This window comes from Melanaphis sacchari, unplaced genomic scaffold (genome assembly GCF_002803265.2).
Source record: "Melanaphis sacchari strain LSU unplaced genomic scaffold, SCAv2.0 Contig40_pilon_pilon, whole genome shotgun sequence".
Taxonomy (NCBI): domain Eukaryota; kingdom Metazoa; phylum Arthropoda; class Insecta; order Hemiptera; family Aphididae; genus Melanaphis; species Melanaphis sacchari.
Window position 1 is genome coordinate 2,008,272 of NW_020271264.1, and position 26,083 is coordinate 2,034,354.

General features: G+C 26.6%; 1 protein-coding gene across 4 annotated transcripts in view; it reads left to right on the forward strand.

Moving 5' to 3' along the window:
• The window catches only part of LOC112597306, a 210,187-nt gene that overhangs the window by 39,877 nt on the left and 144,227 nt on the right, over positions 1 to 26,083 (forward strand). For 3 of the 4 annotated variants that reach the window (XM_025343284.1, XM_025343287.1, XM_025343288.1), the window contains exon 1: positions 16,282 to 16,595. The exons of the other annotated variant lie outside the window; for it this stretch is intronic. The gene's annotated coding sequence lies outside the window, so the exon portion shown is untranslated. Of the gene's footprint in view, positions 1 to 16,281; positions 16,596 to 26,083 lie in introns of those variants that run through there. 4 annotated transcript variants of the gene reach the window in all.

The window sequence follows — 26,083 nt, forward strand, 5'->3', positions numbered from 1 at the left end:
ATGCCATGGTATCTCAACTATAAAAGCATAAAATATGTTATATTATAAAATAATTGTTGATAATTTAAAATTTTAAGTATCGTATTTGTAAAGAAAAATTAATAAGATTTGCTATGTTGGTTATAAAAAATATTAATTTCTTGTGTCTTTGTGTCTTCTATTTTCTTGAAAATGTATCATAATATAATATTAATTACTACTTGTACCCACTTGTCGCTCATTATTATTCATTAGGACATTCTAACGAGGTCATTTATATTTTATTAAGTCCTAAGTGACAATCATTAAAAATGCGATTTAGACTCTTTCGTCTTGATTTTACATGCACACAACACATAATAATAACCATTCGTATTTCGTTTTATTATATATACGATATACGTCATACTGAGTGCTAAACAGTAATTGGGTATCATTGTATCATATTATATTATACCTACCATGATTATCTTTACTTTTATTTAGTAATAGTAATCACAAACGTATTGTATTTTATTAATTTCGTTCAATTGTTCATCGTTTCGTGTTTACATTGCTGCGAGTCTGTTCAACGATTTATACGTTTTTTTTTTTTTTTTTTATGTATAAATTAATGTTTTTGGGTAATAATAAATCTACTAACACAAAACGTCAATAATAATCTATTATAACGACTACATAGTGTGTGCGTTAGAAAAAAAAGTGAATTAAAATCACATTTGAGTTCGTTCAATAAATGTATAATAATATATTATATATATGACTATTATGTATATTATTCTTATTCTGAAAGGTTTAATTGCATTATTCGTCCGGTTGCATCCATTAAATAATTCATCGCGTGCCGCAAAAATATTTGTTTCTAGAACAGCGTGGGCATATACCTTTTACCTTTACCTAGCTACACTGCATATACACTAGCTATATATTATATCATGTATACGACGATTGCAAAAACAAATCACTTTTTCGGCGTACATTTATTATTTTTCCACCACGTACACAAAATTCATTTGTTTTTATTAAAACATTTACAAATCGCATTACATCTATATACACAGGAATGATAATAATAATAATAATAATAATAATTGGTCGTTCGCGTGTGTATATAGATATATCTGTCAGAAAAATAATTGCTGTCGACTTTCGTACAAAATAATATGTTCTCCGGTGACTGATCCTATAGCGTTCGGACATCTACTTACCCCACCGGCTGTGGTGGCGTATCCGAAGAATCTCGACTAAGTAGGAGTGGGAGGGGGAGGCGATTAAAATTGTTTAATGCTACTCTTGATACAGATAATTTGCTGCCTCAATGTACCAATTTCGTTATTGAATATATTTTTTTAACATAAATATATACATTTTTTATTTTTTCGAATTAACATTAGACAATTTTACTATGCGCATAGCTATAAAAGAAACACAAATACACTTAAAATATAAGTACGTTAAAATAATCAAACGAATTGCCGAAGGATTAGAAAAGTAATGAGAGAGACAGGGATGGATGTATTGCATCGCTTTTCTATCAAATATGTCACAGCCAACTCCGCTTTTTACCCTGTTTGTCGTATTATATGATATTACAAAGGTATATTATATGTTTATTGTGTGTTGTGATGTAATTATCATTGCCTTGAATTTTGTGGGCCAAAGCACTGCAGCAGTCGACCAATAAAAATTCGTGTTTGCATAAAATGAAACATAATAATATCAAATTATAGCCTTCATCGTACCTAGGGTAATAAAATGTACAATAAAACTAACATAAAAACACACTCGTTATATCGTCCCGTTTACATTTTATGTATAGTATATATTATATACACTTCCATCCGATCTATAGTCGCGTATAATATACAAAACAACATAAAGACTTAATTTGACTACATAATACACAATATAGTATATACCTAACAATATTATATAGTTGGTATTGTTGTATATAGTCTGTAACCGTATAAATTAAACGAATGCTTTGCGATAATATTATTGTTAAAGTTGCTCCATTTTTTTTTTTTTTTTTCGTAAAAATGGTGACAATAATTATAATATTAACAGACGCGATTATTTAGTGTCATTTTCGTAACGTTGATGATTAATATTATATGCTCAGTCTTTATCAAAGCTCTAAAAACTATAATATTGTGAAATTTGTTTGAATGTCTAACAACTTAAAATTTGCACCAACCACAATACCGATAAACATAATATTATAAATTTAATTATTTTTATTATAATATGTTTAAGATTAATTGCAATACATCGTGTATTATTCAGCTGTAAAGTAGAGCTGAATTTTTAATATTCAAATATTTAAACATTTGCAGTATTCATCAGAATAAAATATCAATTTATATAAAAATCTATTTTTAATCTATTTTAAATGACATGATTTTTGAAAAAAAAGTAGTTTTTTTTTTGATAATTATGTTAGCTATCTAATAGTTTCCAACGTTTAAAATTAAAATTAACTTATCTTTTAAAGATTAAACTTTATTTAAACGCTTTTGACGTCCAAAACACCACTAGTGTACAGTTTATTTGGTTTTGTCATTCGAATAATGCGGTTTGCTGCTATATTTTGCATTGCATGTACGCTTTGTTGGCCAATTTACATCTTTAATAACTGTTGTGTCTTTCACATAGGCTTTATGTTTCGCAAAGTATGCATTTCAGTTATATGTTTATGTATAAATTGTATATACTGACCATTTTGAGTATTATGATCGTCGTGTCATCTCAGATAGTTAGATTTGTTCAGCGAGTAAAGTGTTGTCCAGACTGTTGTAAATCTGGTCAAACGTATTGTTTTATAATATAAATATATAAATAATAAATGTATAAACGTATAAAATCTATACTACGAAAAATTAATTTTTACTATTATACTATACTTGAATATTAATTATCATGGTTGTAATGTAATATTAATCATATTTTTGAGTGGTCGATCCATAACATTTTGTTTTATAATTAAACGCAGTCAACTATATAATATTATGTTCTATTAAATTGATTAATAATAATTATAATTGATTATATTGCCTAATTATCCATAATATATATGTGTGTGTGTGTGTGTGTGTGTGTGTGAATAAACATTCTAAATATTGGCCTGCTAAAAGTGAACTTTATATTTAATTTTATATTCATTGGTTATTTTTTGGAAGGAAGAACTGAAGATTGATTAAAAAAAAGTATCAGCACAATCTCTATAATTTCAGTTATTGACATACAAATATAAATTATTTCATACATAATTTACATTCAACATCCATTTTATAACTGTTTGTTAAGTAAACAAAGTAAAATACATGTCTGTCATGCAAACATTTCATATCTGTGGTATACAATAACAATAATATTTATTAGAATCAATTTCATAATATTGTAGAAAAACGATATTTACTCAGTACTTACATGAAAATGACACAAATTTTGGTGAATTTAGAAGAGTTTTGAAAAAAAAAAATTTTTTAAGCTTACCCTCATGTCTGTGATTATTTTATAATACACTCGTTCTTGTCTCAAAAATAATGTACCACATGCTTATAATATTATTCTGGGTGAAATAACGTCGAAATGCACGTATCCTATTCGCAATCGTACCACATAATGATTGTATTTGCCAGAAATTGCTGCACTCGTCTTCCGTCCACCACATTATAATAATATATAGGTTTCTGAAGTTTTTCATGATTTTGAGAATAATGTGGATAAAAATCGACGTTTTTATACCATGGTGTAAAACACTATTGACATTGAAATATGGACTAAACCGACCTAACGCGTTTTATTGATACCGTGATTTGCACATCAAACTCCGGGGTAGGATTTACCGACTTTCAAGTTGCATATACTATATAATATACACACGACTACACAAGTACCTACTATATCTACGCTGGAATTTCACAACATAAAATGTACAATCTTGGTTAACGGATAAATGGCGTACCTGAAAGATATCATAATTTTATATCAAATTACATTTGGAGATGTAACATATCGTAAAGTAGAACAATATTTGCGTTTTCGAGGGGACAAAGTAAAGGGGCAGTTACCACGCAAAATTTGATGATTTTTAAAAAAATATCTTAGTTTTTCTGTAACTCAACTTGTTACTCTTGATTAGTAATGACGTTCATATTTATACTGTAATATGTTTGAACATACACGATTCATACAAAAGTATTAAGTATACTATAAACATTATTTATACTAAACAGCTATTAATTACCACTAATAATAACAAGTTAAATGGTAATGTTTTAATAAAATCCAATTATTGTTTTAATAAGTGATTCAAATTATTTACCCATTACCCTATAAATCATGCCTATATATGTGATGTCTCCGTTTAACAAACGCACAGTATAACGCATTTAAAAATCAAAATAATTCGTTTTACTTAATTGTTTTTAATAATAATGTTTAATTTTATCTGTTATAAAATTTAAAATTAATTACATTATTTAAGGATCTATTTAGGGTTATTAAGTATTTTTTTTTTATAGTTTAATTTTAAAATAAACTATGAGTATTTAAATTTTTAAATTTTTTTTTTTAATAAAAAGACTTTAAAGTCAAAGGTTATTAGCCTAAATTTAGAATAAAAGAAGAAACTTATATTTAAAAAATTTAATTATTTAAATTTACTACAATATTTTAAAACACTGAACTTATTTTAAAATTAAAATATGTATAAAAAAAAACACGCGGGCCCTTAAAAATATTTTTGTATTTTAATTTGATATTAATTAATTAGTTATTTCACTATAATATTATAAATAACTGATAAAATATTGTTATGCATTAGTTAGAAGGTTTCATGGAGATCATATTATGATGTGCAGGGTTTGATATCCTCTTATTATAATATACAAAAATAAAAAAAATATGATATATAAATTGATGTATATTTTACTATAACCAACTTAAAGTTATAATATGCAAAGCAAAGATTGAAATTATATCTATTCGTTTTTCCCCCTATAAATAAATCTAAAGACACCCCGCGAGCATGTCATACTTCTTACTCACAATTAAAGGCCCACACACGACGACGGCAGAAGCAATTTGGTCTCCACAGCGGTCATATGTGAGCTTATAATTATTACACTCGATCACGGTGTGCGCAGTCAACCGAATTGTAATATTATTGCGTTAGTGATTCACTCACGTTTTTGTTTAATCTATTTACGTAAACCCTTTCGCCTTGTGTTTTTTGTCATTTATCACATTGTGATATGTGTGTATTGTTAGAAAAGTATACGACTATAAATATTTTAATACTACCTTTAATACTGCCTTCTGTCGTTTAACGAAAATGTTATTTTCTATAGTCATCTGGTCATCATGGGCAGGAGTTTGGTAAAATGTCTTTGGTAATAGTTTAAAATACAAATATATATATATATATATATATATTTAAATATGAAATTTTATTTTGAATTGTTTTCAAGAAAATATTTTCAAAATAAATTAAGCTACTTCTTATGGTTCATTATTTAATACATACAAAATAACAGCAAATAATAAGTATTTATAGTTAAAAGAATAAATATAATCATCTTTTACAAAAAATAATATTCAAAATCCTGATCCTCTAGAGCAGGGGTCTCCAACCTACGGCCCGCGGGCCGAATTCGGCCCGCCAAGCTAATTAATGTTTTGAAAATAATATATTAATTTTCATTGTTTTTAATTTATTTTTTATTAAATTGATTAATAAATTAAAAAATTATATAAATAAACATACATTTTTTTAAATAAATCTCATCTATTCTTATTTATTTCTCAATTTCATAACCTATCAGATATTCCTAGAATCCTAGATAGACAAAATTTTTTTTTTTTTTTAGACAACACATTTCTATGTTGGCCCGCGATGCCAAAGCGTATATCAAATTTTGCCCGCCGTAAAAAAAGGTTGGAGACCCCTGCTCTAGAGCCTTCGTTCCGCTCGACTTCCGTCAGTACTAGTGACGTATGTGGTAATGTCAAACATTTCGTAGTTTTATCAAAATTTCCATGATATACATAGTAGGTATTTGTATTTAGGTTATATCGTAAAATGTACATTGTACTGTATATTTTAATATATTTCGTTATTTATACGTTATACCTAAAAAGGAGTCTAGTTTCACACCAAACCCTGATTAATATTCAGGATATAGCTCACGTTCTCAAGTATATATACTATACGAATAGTTACGCAGCAGAGTTTAGACGATTTCGATTTAAAATTAAATGTAGAGACATGCTTTTGACTAAATTTCTAGTAGGTACTTTAACTGAATTGAAAACGTATGAATGTGTACAAATTTTCCAAATGCACTAGTCGAATCATATTTAAATAACGGAAATACTTTTTAAATATAATAATGATGTTAAACATTTTTTTCATGTGAATTGCCGTGAAGATTGTCTCTGGTAAACCCAGATCCAATCGAAGTCTATCGAACTGAGACTTGTAGGATTACGTTTGCCACATAGATAGATGAAAATATCTGTACAAATGGATTAAAGTATATTTTATCTTTGAAATTGTTGCAATCAAATCTAAAGGAAACAAAATAATACTGCTTGGAAGAAGTCAATTTTAAAAACATTTCTTGATCAAACGGTTTTAATGGCATGCTAGTATTCCGCAGTAAAACAAAGTTCAAAACTAATAATATAGAATCTACTTTACATGTTGTGAATCTGTGTAATTCCAGGTGTCTCGTGATCTGTAAAATTGTAAAAGTTAAGATTATTTAATGAAAAAATAGTAAAAATTAATATATTATGATTATAAGTTATTACTTACCTATTACTTATAAAACATGCATAGAAATAAATATGTAATAATTTGTATTTATAATTAAAATTGTAATAATTTTATCTGTAAATGTTGATATACGAGTATTATTTGTCTCATTCGTTAAAAATTTATAACATTTTATATAATTATTGCCACTATGCGATTAAACAAAACTATATAAGTTATGTTCTGCTATTTTCAAGTGCATTCACGGTTATATTACCACACTATAAAATACTAAAAATTTTCTAAAAAAAGTCTAATTTTAATTTGTTTAAAATGTTTTTCTTTGAAACCATTATACTAACTTTCAATGTACACGCAAATTTATTTTTATAATTATTTTATACTTGTGTTTTTCATTTTAATATAAATTTGTCATAAAATACCATAAATATCTACGTTTGGTTTTTAATAGGTAATGTATTATTTAATTTCATAATTAGTTGAAATAGAATACTATACAAAATAAAAGTACTTATATTTAGTTGTACATTTTTCGAGTAGAGTAAATTATTTAAAAAAAAACGTTTGATGATGTTTTGTATTGTTTCGCAAAATTGAAAATATTGGCCATTGTTTAAAAAATAGAACATGTTAAATGTTAATAATTTTCGAAATTAATAAGCCAAGAATGAAGTTCACTTTTAAAAATATATCTCTATAAAATGTGTATCTCAGTCAAACGATTTTCACGCGATTGCATAATTTTTTTTTTTTTTTTTTGAAAAAATCCAACTACGGAGGAACGATATTATAAGCAGACTGTGGCGCATATATGTAGAAGTACTTTTATTATGTAGATCCGATTTGGGACAAACGTTTCATTTTTTAAAAATAATAATAATATATGCTGTGTGTGAAAAAAATATAATACAATGTTCACAAACAAGATTTTATTTTTTCTCTCTTTTACGTTGTTTTTTTTTTTTTGTTTATTTTTTATTATTATTTTTTTTTTTTTGTCTAGTGTAGTTATGTATATGATACTAAAATGAGATTTCTTCTTGTAACGACACCCTCACTCTAGCTGGTCTCTTCGCGCCTATCGTTTGAAGTTGAAAAACTTCTATTTAAACGTCGTTTCCGTGTGTGGCCTGTTTGTCCGCGCATATACATATATAATAAGGCTATAATATAAGTGTCTAGAAGCGAGAGTTAGAACTTATTTTTCACATTGTTGTAATATAAAATGAGTTAGGAAACACAACTTTTATTATTAGACTAAACAGCGTGTAGATAAATTTAAATAATACGTATTCATATATTGTGCTATATGTTCTACACAAAAATATGAATTGCGCGCATATTTTATAATTGAAGTGAAACAAAATGATTGTCGCAGTAATATGTTATAATCAGTAATGCTGCCTTGACAATTTTCATTCACAAAATAAAATATTATGTACATATATGTTATATATTATATTGTGTGTGTGTGTGAGCACTCCTGTCATAAATTGTACGTATCTATATATAATATATATTAAGGAGAAAACAATGTTGATTATATTTTTCTCCTTTAGGAGTTCCAATCTATGAATCAGACAGGTGGCAACCGAGAGCTAGCATTGACTGTCATCTAAATTGAAATACATCATTTGGATCTCGAAGAACATGAAATTATACTATCTTAAAGTGTTAAAAAATACGTATTCAATTTTTCAAAACGATAAAATTAATATTTTTTCTTATATGATATTCAACAAGAAACATATTATCTAACTAAAATTAACATACTAAATACATTTTAAGCATAGAGTAAAATCGAAGAATAACTACACTAAGTACCTAGATTTTGGACGGACATATGAGTATGAGTAAAAATGCTATGAAACGTTTAACTCTATCGATATATTTGTATTTATTACTTAATTTATTAAAATAATACAAGTAAGACCTGATTAAAAATATATAAACAAAAGACAGAGAATTAATAATTTTAGATAAAATCACTTTTTTTAAATGTAAAATTATATAAAAATCAAAAAATAGAAATTATATTTATATATATAGATATATACTATATTATAACTAAAACATAAATATGGTTATATTATTAGAATATTTATTTTATTAGAAATGTTTAAAGTGATTAGCAAATCTTCCGTTTGATTTATTGTTAATTTCAAAGAAAAAAAATAATCTTCGTGAGTTATAACTAAATATATGCTGGAGTAAAGTAGATTCTAAAAATTGATCATACATAAGCGCCAATTTTGTTGAACTTTTTCATACGATATTTTTTTTCACAGTCATCTTATAATAAGATACTAAACGCAAGATTCTGTTATGACATTTAGACGTTTTGAAAATGAAATACGACTAACATTCAGATAACATGGAATTTTCTCTCATTTGGTATTATTTTTTTTTCACGCTTAAAGGAAGAGTCTTGTAAGAAAATGTGGAAAGTATAAATTATATAGTTCAACGGGTTTCATACTCGTTTAAATGGGGTTGCCTTCCTGTATTTTCTAATATTATATATGTATATAAAAAAGTACATTTACTTTGAACACACAAAGTGTACATATTGTTCAATACACATATATAGGCAGATACATGGAACACACATGTTCAGTGTATATATATATATTATATAAGTACGCTAGTTGTTAACGTCATGGAAATCGGACGATAAGAATATGTCAACTAGGGAAGTTTTATTCAAGAATAAAATGGTTAAATACTGGTGTTAGTGTCTTAAATTAAATGTTTTACCAACTCATCTAATAGGTATTTAGGCATGACCAAGTCTAAAAAAATAAAAGTATAACATTGCATTGATCGTTAAATTATGTTATTTTTTTGGAACCTCAGATAATATTAGATGTATAAAACAATTAAAAAAAAAATCAACTTGTTAATATTTTTTCATTGTATTATCAATGAATAAAATAATGTTTCTAATATTACATAATATACGTATATCGAATATTATTGGGCATAAGGCAAATAATTAATTGAGTGCTTTGGTTTTGCAATATAATTATTTTCATTGTAAAATTACTAAAATATAGTTTATTAGAATGTGTAATATTGTCTTATTATTTACATATTTCCGTTGATCAACTTATTTGTTGCTATTTTTTTAAATTTGTTTCGATGCGTTGATATAGGGACAGATTACGAAATAAGTTCCGTATTACTAAGTGTTTGTATTATACGTTTCATTAAAGTTGTCCATATTTACGCAGTATATTTTAACACAATGTGAAAACATATACATAGTTACATTTCGTGAACGGGATTATGGAATTTTTATCCATTTTATGGAATAGATTAAAGTGAAAAATGTATAGGACACATATTATATAATATAATATTTTCATGTTATGTTAAAATTAGTAAGAAAATATTCTTTTTATTTAAAGTTAATGGTTTTAAACATTGCGTAATAATTAAAATATTTCAAAAGTAAGGCTTTTAATAATTTATTAATATTTGGGTTTTTTATTTTTGATAATAAATAATAATTTTACTTAGGTTCAGTGGCGAATTCAAGATTTTTTGGTATGGGGTAAGGAGGTGTAATTATAAGAAACAATTATATAAATAATATTATAAAGTTGTTGTATAATGGTGTTATAATATAATCAACAACTGTTATATTAATTTATTTTTATAAGTTATAACATATATTGTATTTTGATTTTAATTAAATTGTGTTCAATAAAAGACTACACTATAATAAATTTCCACTAAGAGGAATTTCCGCATATTCAGAGCGAACAATCTTTTTTTATTTTAAATTACGTCTACAAAGAAAATTATAATATAATGTAGCTGTGCATAAACTAAATAGATCAGCAATTTAAATTACTGTTTATTTAAAATAATATTGTGGTATGATAATGTAAGCACACATTCAATTTTACTGTATACTGTATATTTTATGGATTTTTTTTCCTTTTTATCTTATAATAATACAGCATATTACAAGTATTATAACTTATATCCAATAAAATTGTAACAATAGGTTTGAAATACATTTAATATATAGATAAAAAAGATAGGTAAGATCCAGTTTAGTGATGTGTCAAATGCACGTTACTTGTCATTACATTTGAAATTCTTATCTCAATTCAGTGAAATTCATATACCCTAAACATTGCTACGATAGTGCTATTGACATAAACATACTACTTATCTACTTAATATATTTCAATGTAATATAATGTAAAGTTGTTGGCTTTGAATAGTAACAATATTTAGAAATATATAAAAACTGAATAATAATTAAAAAGCAATTACTAAATTCGAAAAGTTGGAAAAATGTCGACGTTGACACAGAACTCTAAATAGTGATTGGATCTTATAATATGTAGTTTAGGTACTTAATACTCAATAAAAATTATGGTTTGATTTGAATTTTTTATACTTTATAACATCTTATTTATTTTTTTAATTTCTTACAAATTTAAAAAAATGTTAATTGTTTTTTAATTTTTTAATATTTTTTTTTATTCTTAGCGAAGAGATGAATGTATTGATTTTGCAATGATGTGTGTGCTCTTTTATTTTTTGATTGTCTGTCATCGCTCATCGCCTTTTGGAGCAAAAACATGCTTTGATCTTTAATATTGAGGGAGGTTTCTAGTAGAAAATTGGATCTAATTTGTATTTAGGAAAAGAAAAAGGATCAAAAGTAAAATTTTCAAAGTAGGTACTTTTAAAAAAAGAAATCAACGAACAGAATTATGGGAAAATGCAAATATTTTCTCTAAACCAAATTTTATAAAATTAATTTAATTTTTTTTTTTTTTTTTTGTCGTGATTTAAAAATCAATAATTGCGGATACTTTAAGCAAGTATTTGAATATCATTTACAAAAAATGATATCATTTTCAAAATATTTTAGCTGTCATTGTGGTATACAAAATTTATAAACACTTGACATTTTCGACTTTTTTCACTTAAATATGCTTGACAAAAAATATAAAAAAAAATATTTGTATTACAAATTAATATTGCCAGCTTCAAAATTAAGCCTTTTCTTGTATTGCCTACCATAAAATATGGTTAATTTATTTTTAGTTAATAAATAATGTGGAATCGGTACAGAAGTAATAATATATATTAATAAAATTATATATTTATGTACAACAATACATATTACCAACAAATAATGATTATTTAATCATGTTGTGAGCTTGTGACATACATTTTCAATAAAATCAATTAAGAATTCATTTAATATACATATATCTAAATAGAATCGTATGTTTTAATGATGCGCAAGCACGAAAACTACTCAAAGCAAAAGTTAGGTTAGACTCTATTTAATATTATATTCAATAGATACTTCTTATAATGTTACAAAATAACTTAAGAATATTTAAAACATAATAAATATGTATCTATATAATTATATAATCAGTGCGGTAGTAAACTAATTATGAAAGATAAATAAAATGGGTGGTGGGGATGAAACCAGCCATAAAATTGAATATAATGTATATATACTTAAGTCAAACACGAAACACTCGTAGTAATGGTGAACAGTGTAATAAAAAAATAAATACACAAAAACGTGTAGTACTATATTATATTATGTACAGTACATTCGAAAACCTTATTATACAATATAGCGAACGTAGGTACACAAAGCGCGCCCAATACGCGAGCGATTTGCTAACGAGAAGTCCCCGTTTGCCCTCGTGGAATACGCGTCTTGGATTACTGTCAGACGTTTTGAATTTTTGTCTATATAATTCAGAAATAACGCAGCGACCCAATCGATATCACAATTGGTATATACGAACGGCTTCTCTGCCGGCAACAACGTCAAAAAAAAAAAAAGATTTAATATTATATTATATAAAATAGACAATAATAAATAAAAAATTTGTAACTGGAAATAAAATACACGTCTAAAAATAAATAGACATCTGACTTGAAACAATGATTGAAAATACTAAAAATCTTGGAACACACAGAACCGAAAACCGTTCATTTTATTAGGTTAATGCAGGACAGTAGGACACTTGGAAGTTCTTGAGAAAAATTATTCTAGGAATGGAAATTCTCAAGAATACTCAAAACAGTGAAATTTTTTTTTTTTTTTTTTAATTATTTTTTGTTGTTATTATAGATAGTTACACTTCTTGATATTTTTATTTTCATAAGTATAACTATAGGTATTATAATAAATTTCAAAATGTATTATTAAGTCTTATACTATATAGTATACAGGATATTATTTAATGATCATCAAGTACAACTAATGATTTTATCAGAAAAAAAAGAATGTTAAAAGTATTTATACACGAGTATACTACTCAAATATTGAGGAAATCGTTTTAAATTATTTTTAGATTATGAGAAGTGCTGGAAAATTATATAAAAAAAAAAAAAATAATAATAAAAAACAAATGTTTTGTTGGTTATTCATTGATATTGTAATACTATGAGTGCTAAAAATTTATTCATATGACATATATTTAGTAAAGAGTTGCCATATTTTATTTGACTTAAACTGAAAATACAATTATTAAATAATTTTTATGTGAAAAAAATCTTATCACTCTTCCATAGTTTACCATCAGTTTTTTCTATTTATTTTTCATGGAATACCTACTACATACATTTGTCGGCATTTTACGATATATGCTTATAAGTAAAAAAAACTTACACAATATAAAAAATCAGAATAAGTGATAAATTAGTGATAAATTTTAACAATGAAAATATTCATCAATAATAATTTTTGTCAAGGGCTCGTGAGGATAATTTTAAAATAGATTTAAACATTTAATCAACTTATTCACTTGATTATAATATCAAAAAAAAATATTGTTTTTCAATAAAAAATATTTAGCAAAATATAAAATGTGAACATAAGTTATCGAAGTTTTATTTCAGGACAATCGGCTTAGGTTCGTTACAAAATATTTTATCAGAATAACTGGTATAAACTGCTATGTACTAAACAGATATGACCTTAACTTAGTGACCAATATAAGTAAAGTTAATTTCATCTATTTACTAGTTGCGATGGATGCCGTCATGTAGTGATAAATTTTACCTCAAATAGTATTTATTTTAGGAGTAACTATAATATAGACTCTTTGGGTTCAGGTCTTACAATTTGTCATAGTGTCCCGAAAATCTTTATTAAAATTTAGATATGACACAGGAATATGATGATTTATTGTTGAAAATTCGATTGCATCATTTAATTATTAATAATATAATACCTTTCTGCAGCATATCTCATTGGTTATGTTAGGTTTAGTAAAACCTATTTACTGATATTCAACGGCGGAATTGAGATATTAAATGCTCAAAATACAATAGAATAATAATAATAAAAATAAGCAAAAAATAAACTATATTATTTCTATAGGTGTAAGTATATATTTATTATTTTAATAAATAATAACGAATTTAAGGTTAGTATTGATTTTTCATTTAATATTTACACTTTAAAAAACCCAATTTCATACTTTAAATTATACTATCAGTATTCACTGAAACTCTATTGAAACAAAATAATTTCGTTATATAATTTTAAGAACTGAAATCGAAATCAGAAACTAAAAATTAAATTTTGTAATAATATAAATCCGAGACCGGAACCAAAAAATCTATAAATGTTCTTCTCAGTCATGGAACACTAACAGGCACGCACACGAGGTATTTCCGGTTTTTTTTCGGTCTACCAATTCGTCGAGAGAGGAAAAAAATATGTATATATATAGAGGTGCAGTCATATGTATATAATATGTAATGCGTATGCCGTATACATATTATATGCACGCATATATATATATATATATGTGTGTGTGTGTGTGTGTGTGTGTGTGTGTGTGTATGTGTGTGGAGCGCGAAAAGATTGAGAGACGATCAACGAAATAATTCGACGTACGCCGTGAGGGTTCAAACCACTGAAAGGAGAATGGAGAACGGGATGGACTCGATATCTTATTATTCGATCTAGTGGAAGAATACATTTATATATACGAAATACGCATGCCTACATATATATGTATATATATTTTTGGCGGAAGTCACGAAATCAAAACTGAAAGGGACGGTAAACACGTACACATGCGTATAATATGCATATACGTGCATATCGTACAATGATAAAAAAAGCAGACGTTAGCGGGAGCGTGACGTGTTGCGGAGCGGCTAATGGGTCCTAGTCAGTCGGTCAGGGTCGTAGAATCTGAAATTCATTTGGTGAATGATTTTTGAGAATTTTAAAAGCAGCGATTCTCAGATCCTTCGTCGTCGGAATGACAAGTTTAAGTTGAGTTCCCATGACCACGGTTGACAATCGCAATCTTCCATGTACTTAAAATATGATGGGTAATTCACCAAGTACGCTCACACCATTTTTTTGTTTTATATTGAATTTAGTCAAATTATGTTTTTGGAAATTTTCAATTAAAATACATTTAATATTTTTCTAATAATTATTAGACAAAAATAACTTCATATATCATCACAAAACACTTCATAAAAATAGTATAAAAATAAAAATATTTCAAAGTATTATTGGTTTTAAGACCTACTATAATTAAAAATTACAGAAATCATTATTGGAATAAATTTATTATAAAAGGAAAAAATAGGAGCGAGCATGATTGGATATTAATTTTGTATTATAATTCTATCTCTATTCACTGCCCCAGATCTTAGTTCTTCTAACTATGGCATAGACTGTAAAATAGAAAACCACTTTGTTTATAAATATTAAATAAGGATTATTCACAAAAAAAAAAAAAAAAATAAAACAACAATATAAATGTACATAAAGATGGCCTATATTGTAACATTTTGTTTTTTTCTTTTGATCATTAACAGCTGAAGTTACATCAACTTAAAATTTCAGCTATAACTTCTATGCTGCGCAAATAATAAATAATACAGGCATTTTAATTTAAAAGTTGGCTTTTCTTTTAAATATAATTTATTTAAAAAGTGTAAAAAAAAATAATACACCTATTATATTATAGTATTATACATTTGTTTTACTTATAAATAATATTTTATTATTATTTATTTTTTTTTTAACTTGAGTACATAAAAGCAAAAATTACTAGCAAATATTATGTCGTACTTATAGATAACGATAAATTATGGAATTATATAAATTTTTCAAAATATAATTATCATTGTATTTCGCATTTCAATACTGTTTTCCTCTTATTTTTTTTAATGATTCCTACTCAGTAAAGACACCCGAATTTTGATTATTATAAGAATAGGACTGTGTGGGACGTCATGCGTGCGTGTGAAAGAAGATTCGGCGGTGGCGGCGGCGGCGACGGTTAGGATTGCAGATCGGTGGTGGACGGAGGAGCGTTGTCGGTCGTCCGACTATTGTGCGCGAGCAAGACTGCTGCTGCCGCCGCCTCCGCTGTCGTTTGCGGTGACGGCGGCACGGTGGTGGCGCTGGAAGCAGGGCGGCAGAGGGTGCCAAGCGGCTTGGCTCCCTTCGACGCTATCAGTATTCAGTTGTTCCGGTCGAGCTTAACGCGTCGCACGCGCACAGACGGTGTGCACCATCGTCGTCGTGGTCATTTATCGCGGTCGTGGTCGATACCGCTCAGTTTCGGTTAAGTTTCCTCTCGTTTATCTTTTGAATTTTATTTTTTCCTCCTGTTTATCGACCACCAGTTCTATTATTGTCCCTTCTCTCTCATCCCACCGACGTTAACAGTATTTATTATTATTATTATCATCATCTACATTATTAATTTTCTGCAACCCGGTAAACATTTGACTACAGCTCTCTGAAATTCTAATGTGATGATAGTCACCGGCTAGTTCACTTTTTCTGCAGGTACGGTATTTAAATTACTAAAAAAATGTATATTTTCACTGTTTTTATGGTTTAATGAAGAATAAACTACCGTAACTATAATCTAGTAATATACTAGACAGGATATATACAACAATTATAATGATTAATGACAATGGTGTGTATCTCTAGATTTCATACAGACAGTAGCGTTAATTAAAACAGACTATAGGTTTAGGGCACATTTATTTAATATATTTAGATGCCAAAAATATCGTTGTATGATTATCTTAATAGAATCGCGGCACCGATCTATTGCATTGGATAGTATCCAAAAATGGTTTCCAAATTTGCTATGTCATTAATCGTTAAAATATCTAACCACCGGCACTATTGTCACTGTGGTTGTTTGACTACAGTAGCTTTTGAACACTGTAATAATATATTGTATACCATTCGGCATTCACATTTAACCGTTTCTTATATATTATTTAATAGCATCACAAATATTTGATCAACCCAAAATTCTTAACATAATACTGTCCATATTAATTTCCGTCAATCGTGTTTGGTTGTATGTAATATATTTTCCAAATTATTTTTGAATAATAAATAATAATAATAGTAATATTATTACCAAACATTATTCAAATCATAACAATAATTATTAATCATGAATTTCATCAAGTATACTAGTTTTGATAAGTATTATTTAATTTTAAGTATATGCATTAATTATTTAGTATTTATACTTGAGTGATTTATTAATTAAAAAATGTAATTGTAATTTTATTAATTTCATATATCTTTAATACATCAATACTTGAGCGTTTATGGCGTTTATCTTAAATAAATACAACAAATACAATGTCAATAGATTATACAATCATTTTAATTAATACTATAGTTTATTGGTGTATAATTTATCTAAATCATTACATTGTATTAATTGTATTGTAATTTACCTGTACGTTATTCAAAAGATATTTCAAGCAAATTTTGAATTACGAAGATTTTTATTTGTTACATTAATGTTATTGTTTGAAAATTAATCTTAAAAAAAAAAAATAATTAGCAAATGGCGAATTATAGCCATTATAGAAATCAAGGGTTCTCCCCCACATATTACATAGGAGCCAATTTGTAGATTACCACCTGGGCTATTCCCTAAAGAGATATTATTTCAAGTACTTAAGTACTTTAATATTTCAACATGGGTATCTACTCTATTTTTATTTTCAACAAAGTCTTCATAAAATAGTTTAAGTTTTGTTAAATTGTTGGTGTAACTACGATAAATAATTTAACTATGAAGTTAATTTTGTAGGTATTCAAATTAAATATTTTTATTTTATGTCATAATATACGTATGCTATTTTGTTTAAAGTTATTTAGTTTTTTTTAAATTTAGAAAAAAATGTTTAAGGTTGGTAGAAATGCTAAACAGTTTAATAAAAAAATTTCATATACACAATAGTTCAAAAATATTGATAATACAGTCATATTATATTTTTCTATTTTTTTTTAAGCATTTTGAATTTGTATTTTAACGATTTTTCAATATCATTAAAATTTAAACATTATTTTGTAGTTAGAGATTTAAATAATGTTCAATATTAATAGTTTAGACTTGAACATTTATTACAAGGTTTTCTCATAAATAATAGGTATTACTAAAATTGACAAATTAAACAAATATATAAACGCAATTTTTCATAGATATTTAAAATTTAAATGTTGATACGATTGAATATTTAAAGAAAGTATAATGATTTTAATTAGTTTATTGTAGTTCATAAATAATTGCAAAGACTTTTTTTAGGTATATCATTAATGATTTATTATATTTTAATGTATTTACACAATAATATTTACAAAATATTGAGATTAATTTAAAATGTTTAACTACCTATTTATAATTTGTAACATATACTAATAGTAAGATTAATTACTGTTATAGAAGCATATATAATATACTAAAAAATATACTTAATAATATAGGTTTAAAAACGTTTTCATATAAAATAATTTATTATTGAATTCAAATTTAACACCTACTGTACAATAAAATGATTCTTCCTTGCTAAGTACTGAGCACTTGTGTACTTTTTTGATTTAATATCGTATTATGTCAACTATTTTAGTACCTATTATTAAATTTTATTGTTTTTTTTTAATCTATTCTTACTTCTTATACGGTAATAATGTCTAGAATTCAGAGGACCCTTGAATAATAAATAAAAAATAATTAACTATTAATCTGCATATTTTATGAATAAATGACTATACATGACTATTTATATTTATTCAGCGTTTATTTATTATTTTAGTTGGGATTGATTTATTTAAATAAGCGATATTTTTATTTTAGTTAATAATAATGATAATGTCAGATCAATGCACACTATTTGTCTATGTAAGAAAAAATAACTAAATATTTATCGAGATTAACACTAACTGTCTTTTGCAATGCACAATTGAAAAAAATAATAATAATCGTATTGTTAATAAAAAAAAAAAAGAAATTGGAAAATTATTTAAAATAATTGTTGTACTAAGAAAATAAATGATTTTGATATGTGTGGATGATTGTTATTTAAATAATTTTTCTTTGCTTACTATTTTCCATTGTAGGTATATTAAAATATTAACAATACTTAATAGATTTATATTACAATATAATAGTATAAACCACATACAGAGCGTTGGTATTATTAATGCAATAATAACAATAAGTTCATAAACTTCAGAAGTTTAAGACTTTAATATTAATTACACGCAGACTACATTAGCATAAGATTGAATAACAGCTAAAATCAATGTTGTTAAATAAACGACAATGATAATATTATGCGCGTTGTATATAGATAGTTAAATGTTATTTTGTTTTACGGGATTTTGATTAATGTGAATCACTTGACGTAGGTATACCTATTTATTTTAAAACATACATATTTAATATTATAATTCGTTTACTCATACGATATCAGCCAATAACATGTTATTAGAAATTTTTAAATACATTATATATTAATGTCAGCACATTCAAAGTTTGGGTTACAAATGGTGTTTGTAAACTTATCATCCGGTATAATTACAAACAATTCATGTAGGAGTTTCATGTATCGTACACCTACCTACATGCCAACCTTTGGCTAACTAATAATAAAATTGCACTACTTGGCGGCGACGAATTGTATAAATTTGTTAACCGTTTTAATATTAAGCAGATAGTATATAGTCGTGTAATGCGTACTATTTTATATATACTGCCATAGATCAGTTCTGAAAAAAATCGCGTTTTTTATTTAATAGTAGCGGTAATAACACATTTTGTCATTAATATTATTATTTTTTTTTTTTGTTTTTGTCATTAAATTCTATGAGGTGAAACAAAAACCAACTACAAATATATAAATCATGAAATTTATTAAATTCGATTTGTATAATAATTTTAACGCAATTTACCGAAATTAGTACGAATCTATATTAAACCTTAATTATTATTTATTATATTTCAAATACCTGGAAATATGTTACTTATAGTAAACAGTATTGGAGGCATTGTCTTGAAAAATAGTAAGAGCTCATATTCTAGAAACGTCGTCATAGTGACTTACTGTTACTGGAGAATAATGTATTTATATAATTGTGAGTCGCACGATGCCTTGTATGAATTATTATGCCTTTTTGCCAAATGTCTCCTATAAGCGTCACAAGGGATGATTGATGAGAATAATATAAATTTTAAAATTATAAGAATTAGAATCATTGTGTCGTGACTACGTGTGTACGTTTATATACGAACTTCGCTTCATCGTCGCCGCCACACTGTCTTCCCGCTGACAGCAAGCGTCGGCTTTTTAATGGAGAAATATGCGAATAATCTCTTAGAAGCCCGGCGGGGTTTATCGAAATTATTGTTGCCAAAGCTTTATATACACTACGCTCAATCGTAACACGGGTGTACATTATATAGCATTATATATGAGACCTGGGGACGCCAAGTTGTTGCTTCGACCCTGCTTCGAAATATTATTGCACTTAAACCACGACGGCGAGGAAGACGATGATAATGATGATGACGATGATGATGATTACAGTGATTATCACAATAATGTACACATACACAATGTATACACACACAGCACACACTCATACAATATACATGTGTATGTATGTGTGTGTGTGTGCAGCAGGGTGCAGCGACGCCATTGCCCGAGGTACTTTCTACCCTTCCCTTCGCCAATCTCCACCAAACACAACCAAAAACTGGGTCCAAGTCCTCGCTGCTCGTTCTCAGTTGGATGGACGGTTAGTAGTTTCACGAGAAGGACACGGCGGGTGTTTACTGTTTCACATTATCGTCGGTATCATAAAACTTGCTGTTTGGGTGCGAAAGAAAACGGACCCAGTTAAAGAACAAAATATGCCGAGAGAGGGTCGAACATGGTACCAGCTTTCTTCACGGATCGACTATCATGCGCTTAACTCCTCGTAGTCAGTGATAAAATTAAAAGTGTACCAGTATAATGTATTTTACGTGTAACTTATATGTCGAGGGTGCACGTTTACGTAAAAGGAAACAAATGAAACACGGCTGATCGTGACCGACAGATGCAGTGCTTATTCGAACTGAGAGCGAATTTTAGTTATAAGCTGGAAGCAATATTTTTTTTTAGACTCTTTCGAGCATTAGGTTTTTGTTGTTTTGTTTTTTTTATTATTATTATTATTATTGAGAATCGTACAGGGATCTGTGAGTAACCTTTTGAACCGCAATAACAATTCACTCGTTACACATACTCACAAACACACACACACACACACACACACACACACACACACACACACACATATATAAACTATCGTTGTGTACTTTGTTCGATAACAAATAGGGTAGTAAGTCTATTTACAAGGAGATTACCATGATAAAGTCCACGATAGGATTTATTGGTATGAATTATGATAATAATATAAAACAGGTTTATCGGATGATGTTTAAGATAAACTTGAATTTGTACGAAATTCATAATTATTTTGTCATTATAATTATTACAAATGTATTTTTTCATCTGATTTGAAAACTATCAATTTATTCAATTTAAAATTAACAATAAAATTGTCATTGCTAAAATATTTTTTCCTTCGAATTGTTAAATCTTAATTTTTATTTGTCTAATAACCTACTGGTTACGTTCTGATGCATCTATAATTTATGAGCATAAAGTAAATTAAAGAAGGATCATAATATATTATAAGCATTTTTGGAATAATAAAAAATAGATTAAAATATATGCATATAATAGTATAATGACAATATCAAGAATTTCAGTCAGCTATTAGTTTAGTAAATAATACTAGGCTAAGAATAATTTTTAGCTACCATAAATAACTTAATTAGAAATCATATTATTATATAAGAAATAAAAAAAATTATGGCCTTTTGCAGTGTTGTGAAATTCGAATATGTATAATCTCCCCAGAAGAGTGTTTTTATAATTTTTAATAAAGAACTTAATATTCTATTTTGTATTTTAGTTTTATGTATATGCGTCTGAATTTTGAGTATTCAACGTTTCGACAGCTGGTTATTAATTATTATAACACGAAGCATACTTTATAAATTTATTTCCAATTTTCTCAGCCGTTAACATTAAACTTTTTCTTTTAAAAATTCAGTAAACAGTCCTATATCTAATAATAATAATAAAAGTACTCCATTAACGTATTATTGAAAAGCAATTGAGAAGAATACGATCATTTTTAATGCACACTTCATTTTCAACAACTAATTTTGAATTATGATTCATTATGTATATAATAATAATCGTGTTATTATTATTATTATTGAAAACCGCAGTGTGGTGTAACTGACATCGCGTGTCTATAAATCTTTCAAACTTCCGTTCGAGTAATCCAATCGGATAGTTATAGCCCATAGGTCTCATAAACACTGTTAGGTTCCAATTGATGCGCCAAACGACTGAATTTGTTCGAAATTAAAAACACAGTTATCGGAATACTGTTTCATTAAAATATGTTTCAAAATATATCAAAATACCATATTTAATCGAGTATGTTTTTCAATTAAATCTAAATGTAGCATATAGGTGGCTACTAAAATTAAAATAAAGATTCTTGTTCTAAATGTAGGCATATAAAAACCTCATTTTAACTTGACAAACACACTGGCGTAGAAGTTATATATTTAATCAAGAATATTATTCACTGAGCTACCTAATTACAAAATATCACAAGCTACGAATTGTTAACACTTTCAAAAATTAAGAACCATCAAATGACTATGTTGATATAGTATAAAATAACGTAGTGGTATAACTTTAATGCAGATAAACAAATATAATAAATGTTGATAGACACCTGTCTGCAGAGTACACACATAATATTACAGCGATTTTTATATTATTAACTTTTGTGCTTAACGTAGATAATTTTTATTTTTTCAATAATAATGATTATATTTTACAAAGTTCATTTTTTTAATATCAGATACCCGTGACATGAAATTTTGATGTACGTTTTTTATACACAGAATAATAAAATTGTTATAACGTTGAACCGTTTTATATTGTTTTGATTAAGAATACTTGAACCCACTGCTATAAAAGAATTATTTTTACAGAATATTTTAAAATGTTATTAACAAGTTTTTCAATATTAAAGATTTAATAATGGACTCAAATCAAAAATACATGAATGTATTTAATGCTAAATAGAATTTATAAATACGTCTTAAAGTATTTAGATATTAATTTTATTAACTCAACGCATAAGACTGTTTACATATTATATTTAACAGAATAGTACATTTTTGTTTAAATATCTACCGAAATTATATAATTAATTTTTTTTAAATTTTTTTATCTTATAAAGTAAATTTAATAAATTCTAGAGAGTAATAATTTTAACGATCACAAATTATTAACGTAATTTTGTTAAACCATTACCAATATAATACAATTATTATCTAACATTATAATTAACAAATTCTATACTTTATTATTTATCTATATTGATACTTTTAAAAATTTTTATTTTTTTAAATTTACTCAATTGAATTTTGATTCTTAAATAGTTTTTAACTTATCATTTAATTTTCGGCATGACAGTTTATACATTGATAAGATTGAAAAAAATAATCTATTTTAAAATTTATCAATACAAAATTATAATTAATTATAAATACATTAAATAATACATTTTAAGTTGTATATGTTTGTTATAGGTATTTCTATACTTAATTTGAATATAATACAATTTTATGCATTTTTTTTTTATTATTATTAAAAACTACATTTATTTATTTTTGGAACTATATTTTTCTCAGATAAAAGTTACTTACGTAAAGTATAGCATTTATTTTAAACGGATAATAAATGTTCATCCAAGTAAAATAAATTAAATTCTAAACAGACTTATATTTTGATGGTATTAATCTCCCCCGAACTCGGCTTTTACTTCAGTGCCGGTTGCGTCTGTATGGGTACCTTGTGCTTTGTGGGGTAAATCCCTACCCTTCGGACTTTTTCTCGTGTTTCGAAACCCCTTGGATTTACGTCGGTTACAGACAGCAAAAGTCTAAATCGAATTACCACTAGCACACTATATACACTCGGAAATTTTGATAAATTAGTCACCCGCCAAACAAGAACAAAAGACCGTGCACGGTCGATTTTCGTATACTGACCACGTTGCAATTTGTCAGACTTTCATTTAAAACCATCCTGGAAGTTTCCCCCAAGTTTCGTGTGTGTGCTTCGCTCGCTGTTTTCACACATTCCCATCCATATTATTTATAATATATAGTTCATTCGTTCGTCAGTGATGGTCGAGGGCACAGCAATTGATGTCAAACTTTTTACACTATCTCCGGACGTTTCTTCTCGTGTTGGCGAATAGAAAAACATTCTAAAACGGTATGGCTCCGAAGTATTACCAGATTATAATGATTAATGGCCCGGATGGGATAATCTGATTACGGGAAACGAGTTTTTAAAACTTTCAATCATCTGTAAGGTCCCGTCCTCCAAAGGCTTTGTAGGTAAATTTTAATTTTTTTACCTCTTGTTTTTAAACAAAAACGGGCACACTTTTAATGATATGACTGGGGATACTCTAAAGGAAAAATAATCAACATTTAAAAAAAAAAAATTTTCCCGGGATTTTTTAAAGTAATTAGGAATAAATGCCAGGTGGTTCTTCAAAAATGGAATGATTTTTGTCATTAAGCGTTTAATGGGGTTATAAAAATTTAATTATTATGTCTATGCGACTGCAAAAACAACCCTGCTATCGGTTATAATATAAATTGACAAACTACAATTTTGTTTAATCTAAATCTTTAATAACAGTCAAATTATAAATTTCCAGATGTTAGGATTTTTATTATTATTAATGTAACAAATTATTGTGTATCACAATAACTGATTAAAGTTAAAATGAGTTTGCTGCTGGAAGTTACGCGATTACTATACCAACTATGGTAGATAAATTACTTTTTTGCTTCGATAACTTCCTAACTCTGTTGCAGAATAGTAATACGTCACTTGAATCGTTTCTAGTAACTAAAATTTTACTGCCACGGCGTGTATTACCGAATGTAATAATAAGAAAACATAAAAATTAAATTTTTAATAATAATTTATCATGAAACTGCACATTAATTACAAAAATTAATAGTTGTAAAAATCAGTTAATGTGAATAAAAATAAAACCTATTGCTTATTAAATAAAAATAGTATCAAATCAAAATTTGTGTGAAATGATGCTTTAAAAATTTAAATGAATAATCATAAACAATTGCATTAGATATCTACATGTGAAATTTTTATTTATCATACAATGTTTTAGCTAATTATAGAATTTATGCAGCTATAATTAAATTGTATATTTATCAACCATAACAACTATGAAATAAAAATTGTAAACAATTTCAATAACGTTTTTTGAGAACGACAAAATGACAAGAAACTCAGGCTTAAATAAATAATATTTAAATATGGAAAATTGAAAAACAAAAAAAAAAATCATAAGTATACATACATTTCGACTAAATTTAAAAAATCTCCACATCTTGAACAAAAAAACTTTTCAAATTTTTTGTTGAATTTATTGTTGTACGATAAAAATACGTTTACGTATTAGGATACGAGTACAAGCAATATTAGAATCGCCACACGTCTAAAGTCAGTATTTACAATAGTTAGCATATTTGCAGTGCATATACCCGAAGTATAACTTATAACACATAAAATAATAAAAATCGTGTTTGAAAATTAATAATACTGTTTTCCACTGTATTTGTTTTAATAGAGGAAACATATAGAAAAATAAATAGGTCAACTCCTATTGCGTTTTTGCATTTTCTGACTATATTATACTCATATAGTACCCATATTCAACAACGTCGTGTTATTAGAGCGCGCACATTTGAACGCTCTGGACAATAAAACGCAATAATATAATAATGGGCTTAGGTGTGTTGAAGTGTGAATTGGGAAAAAAAA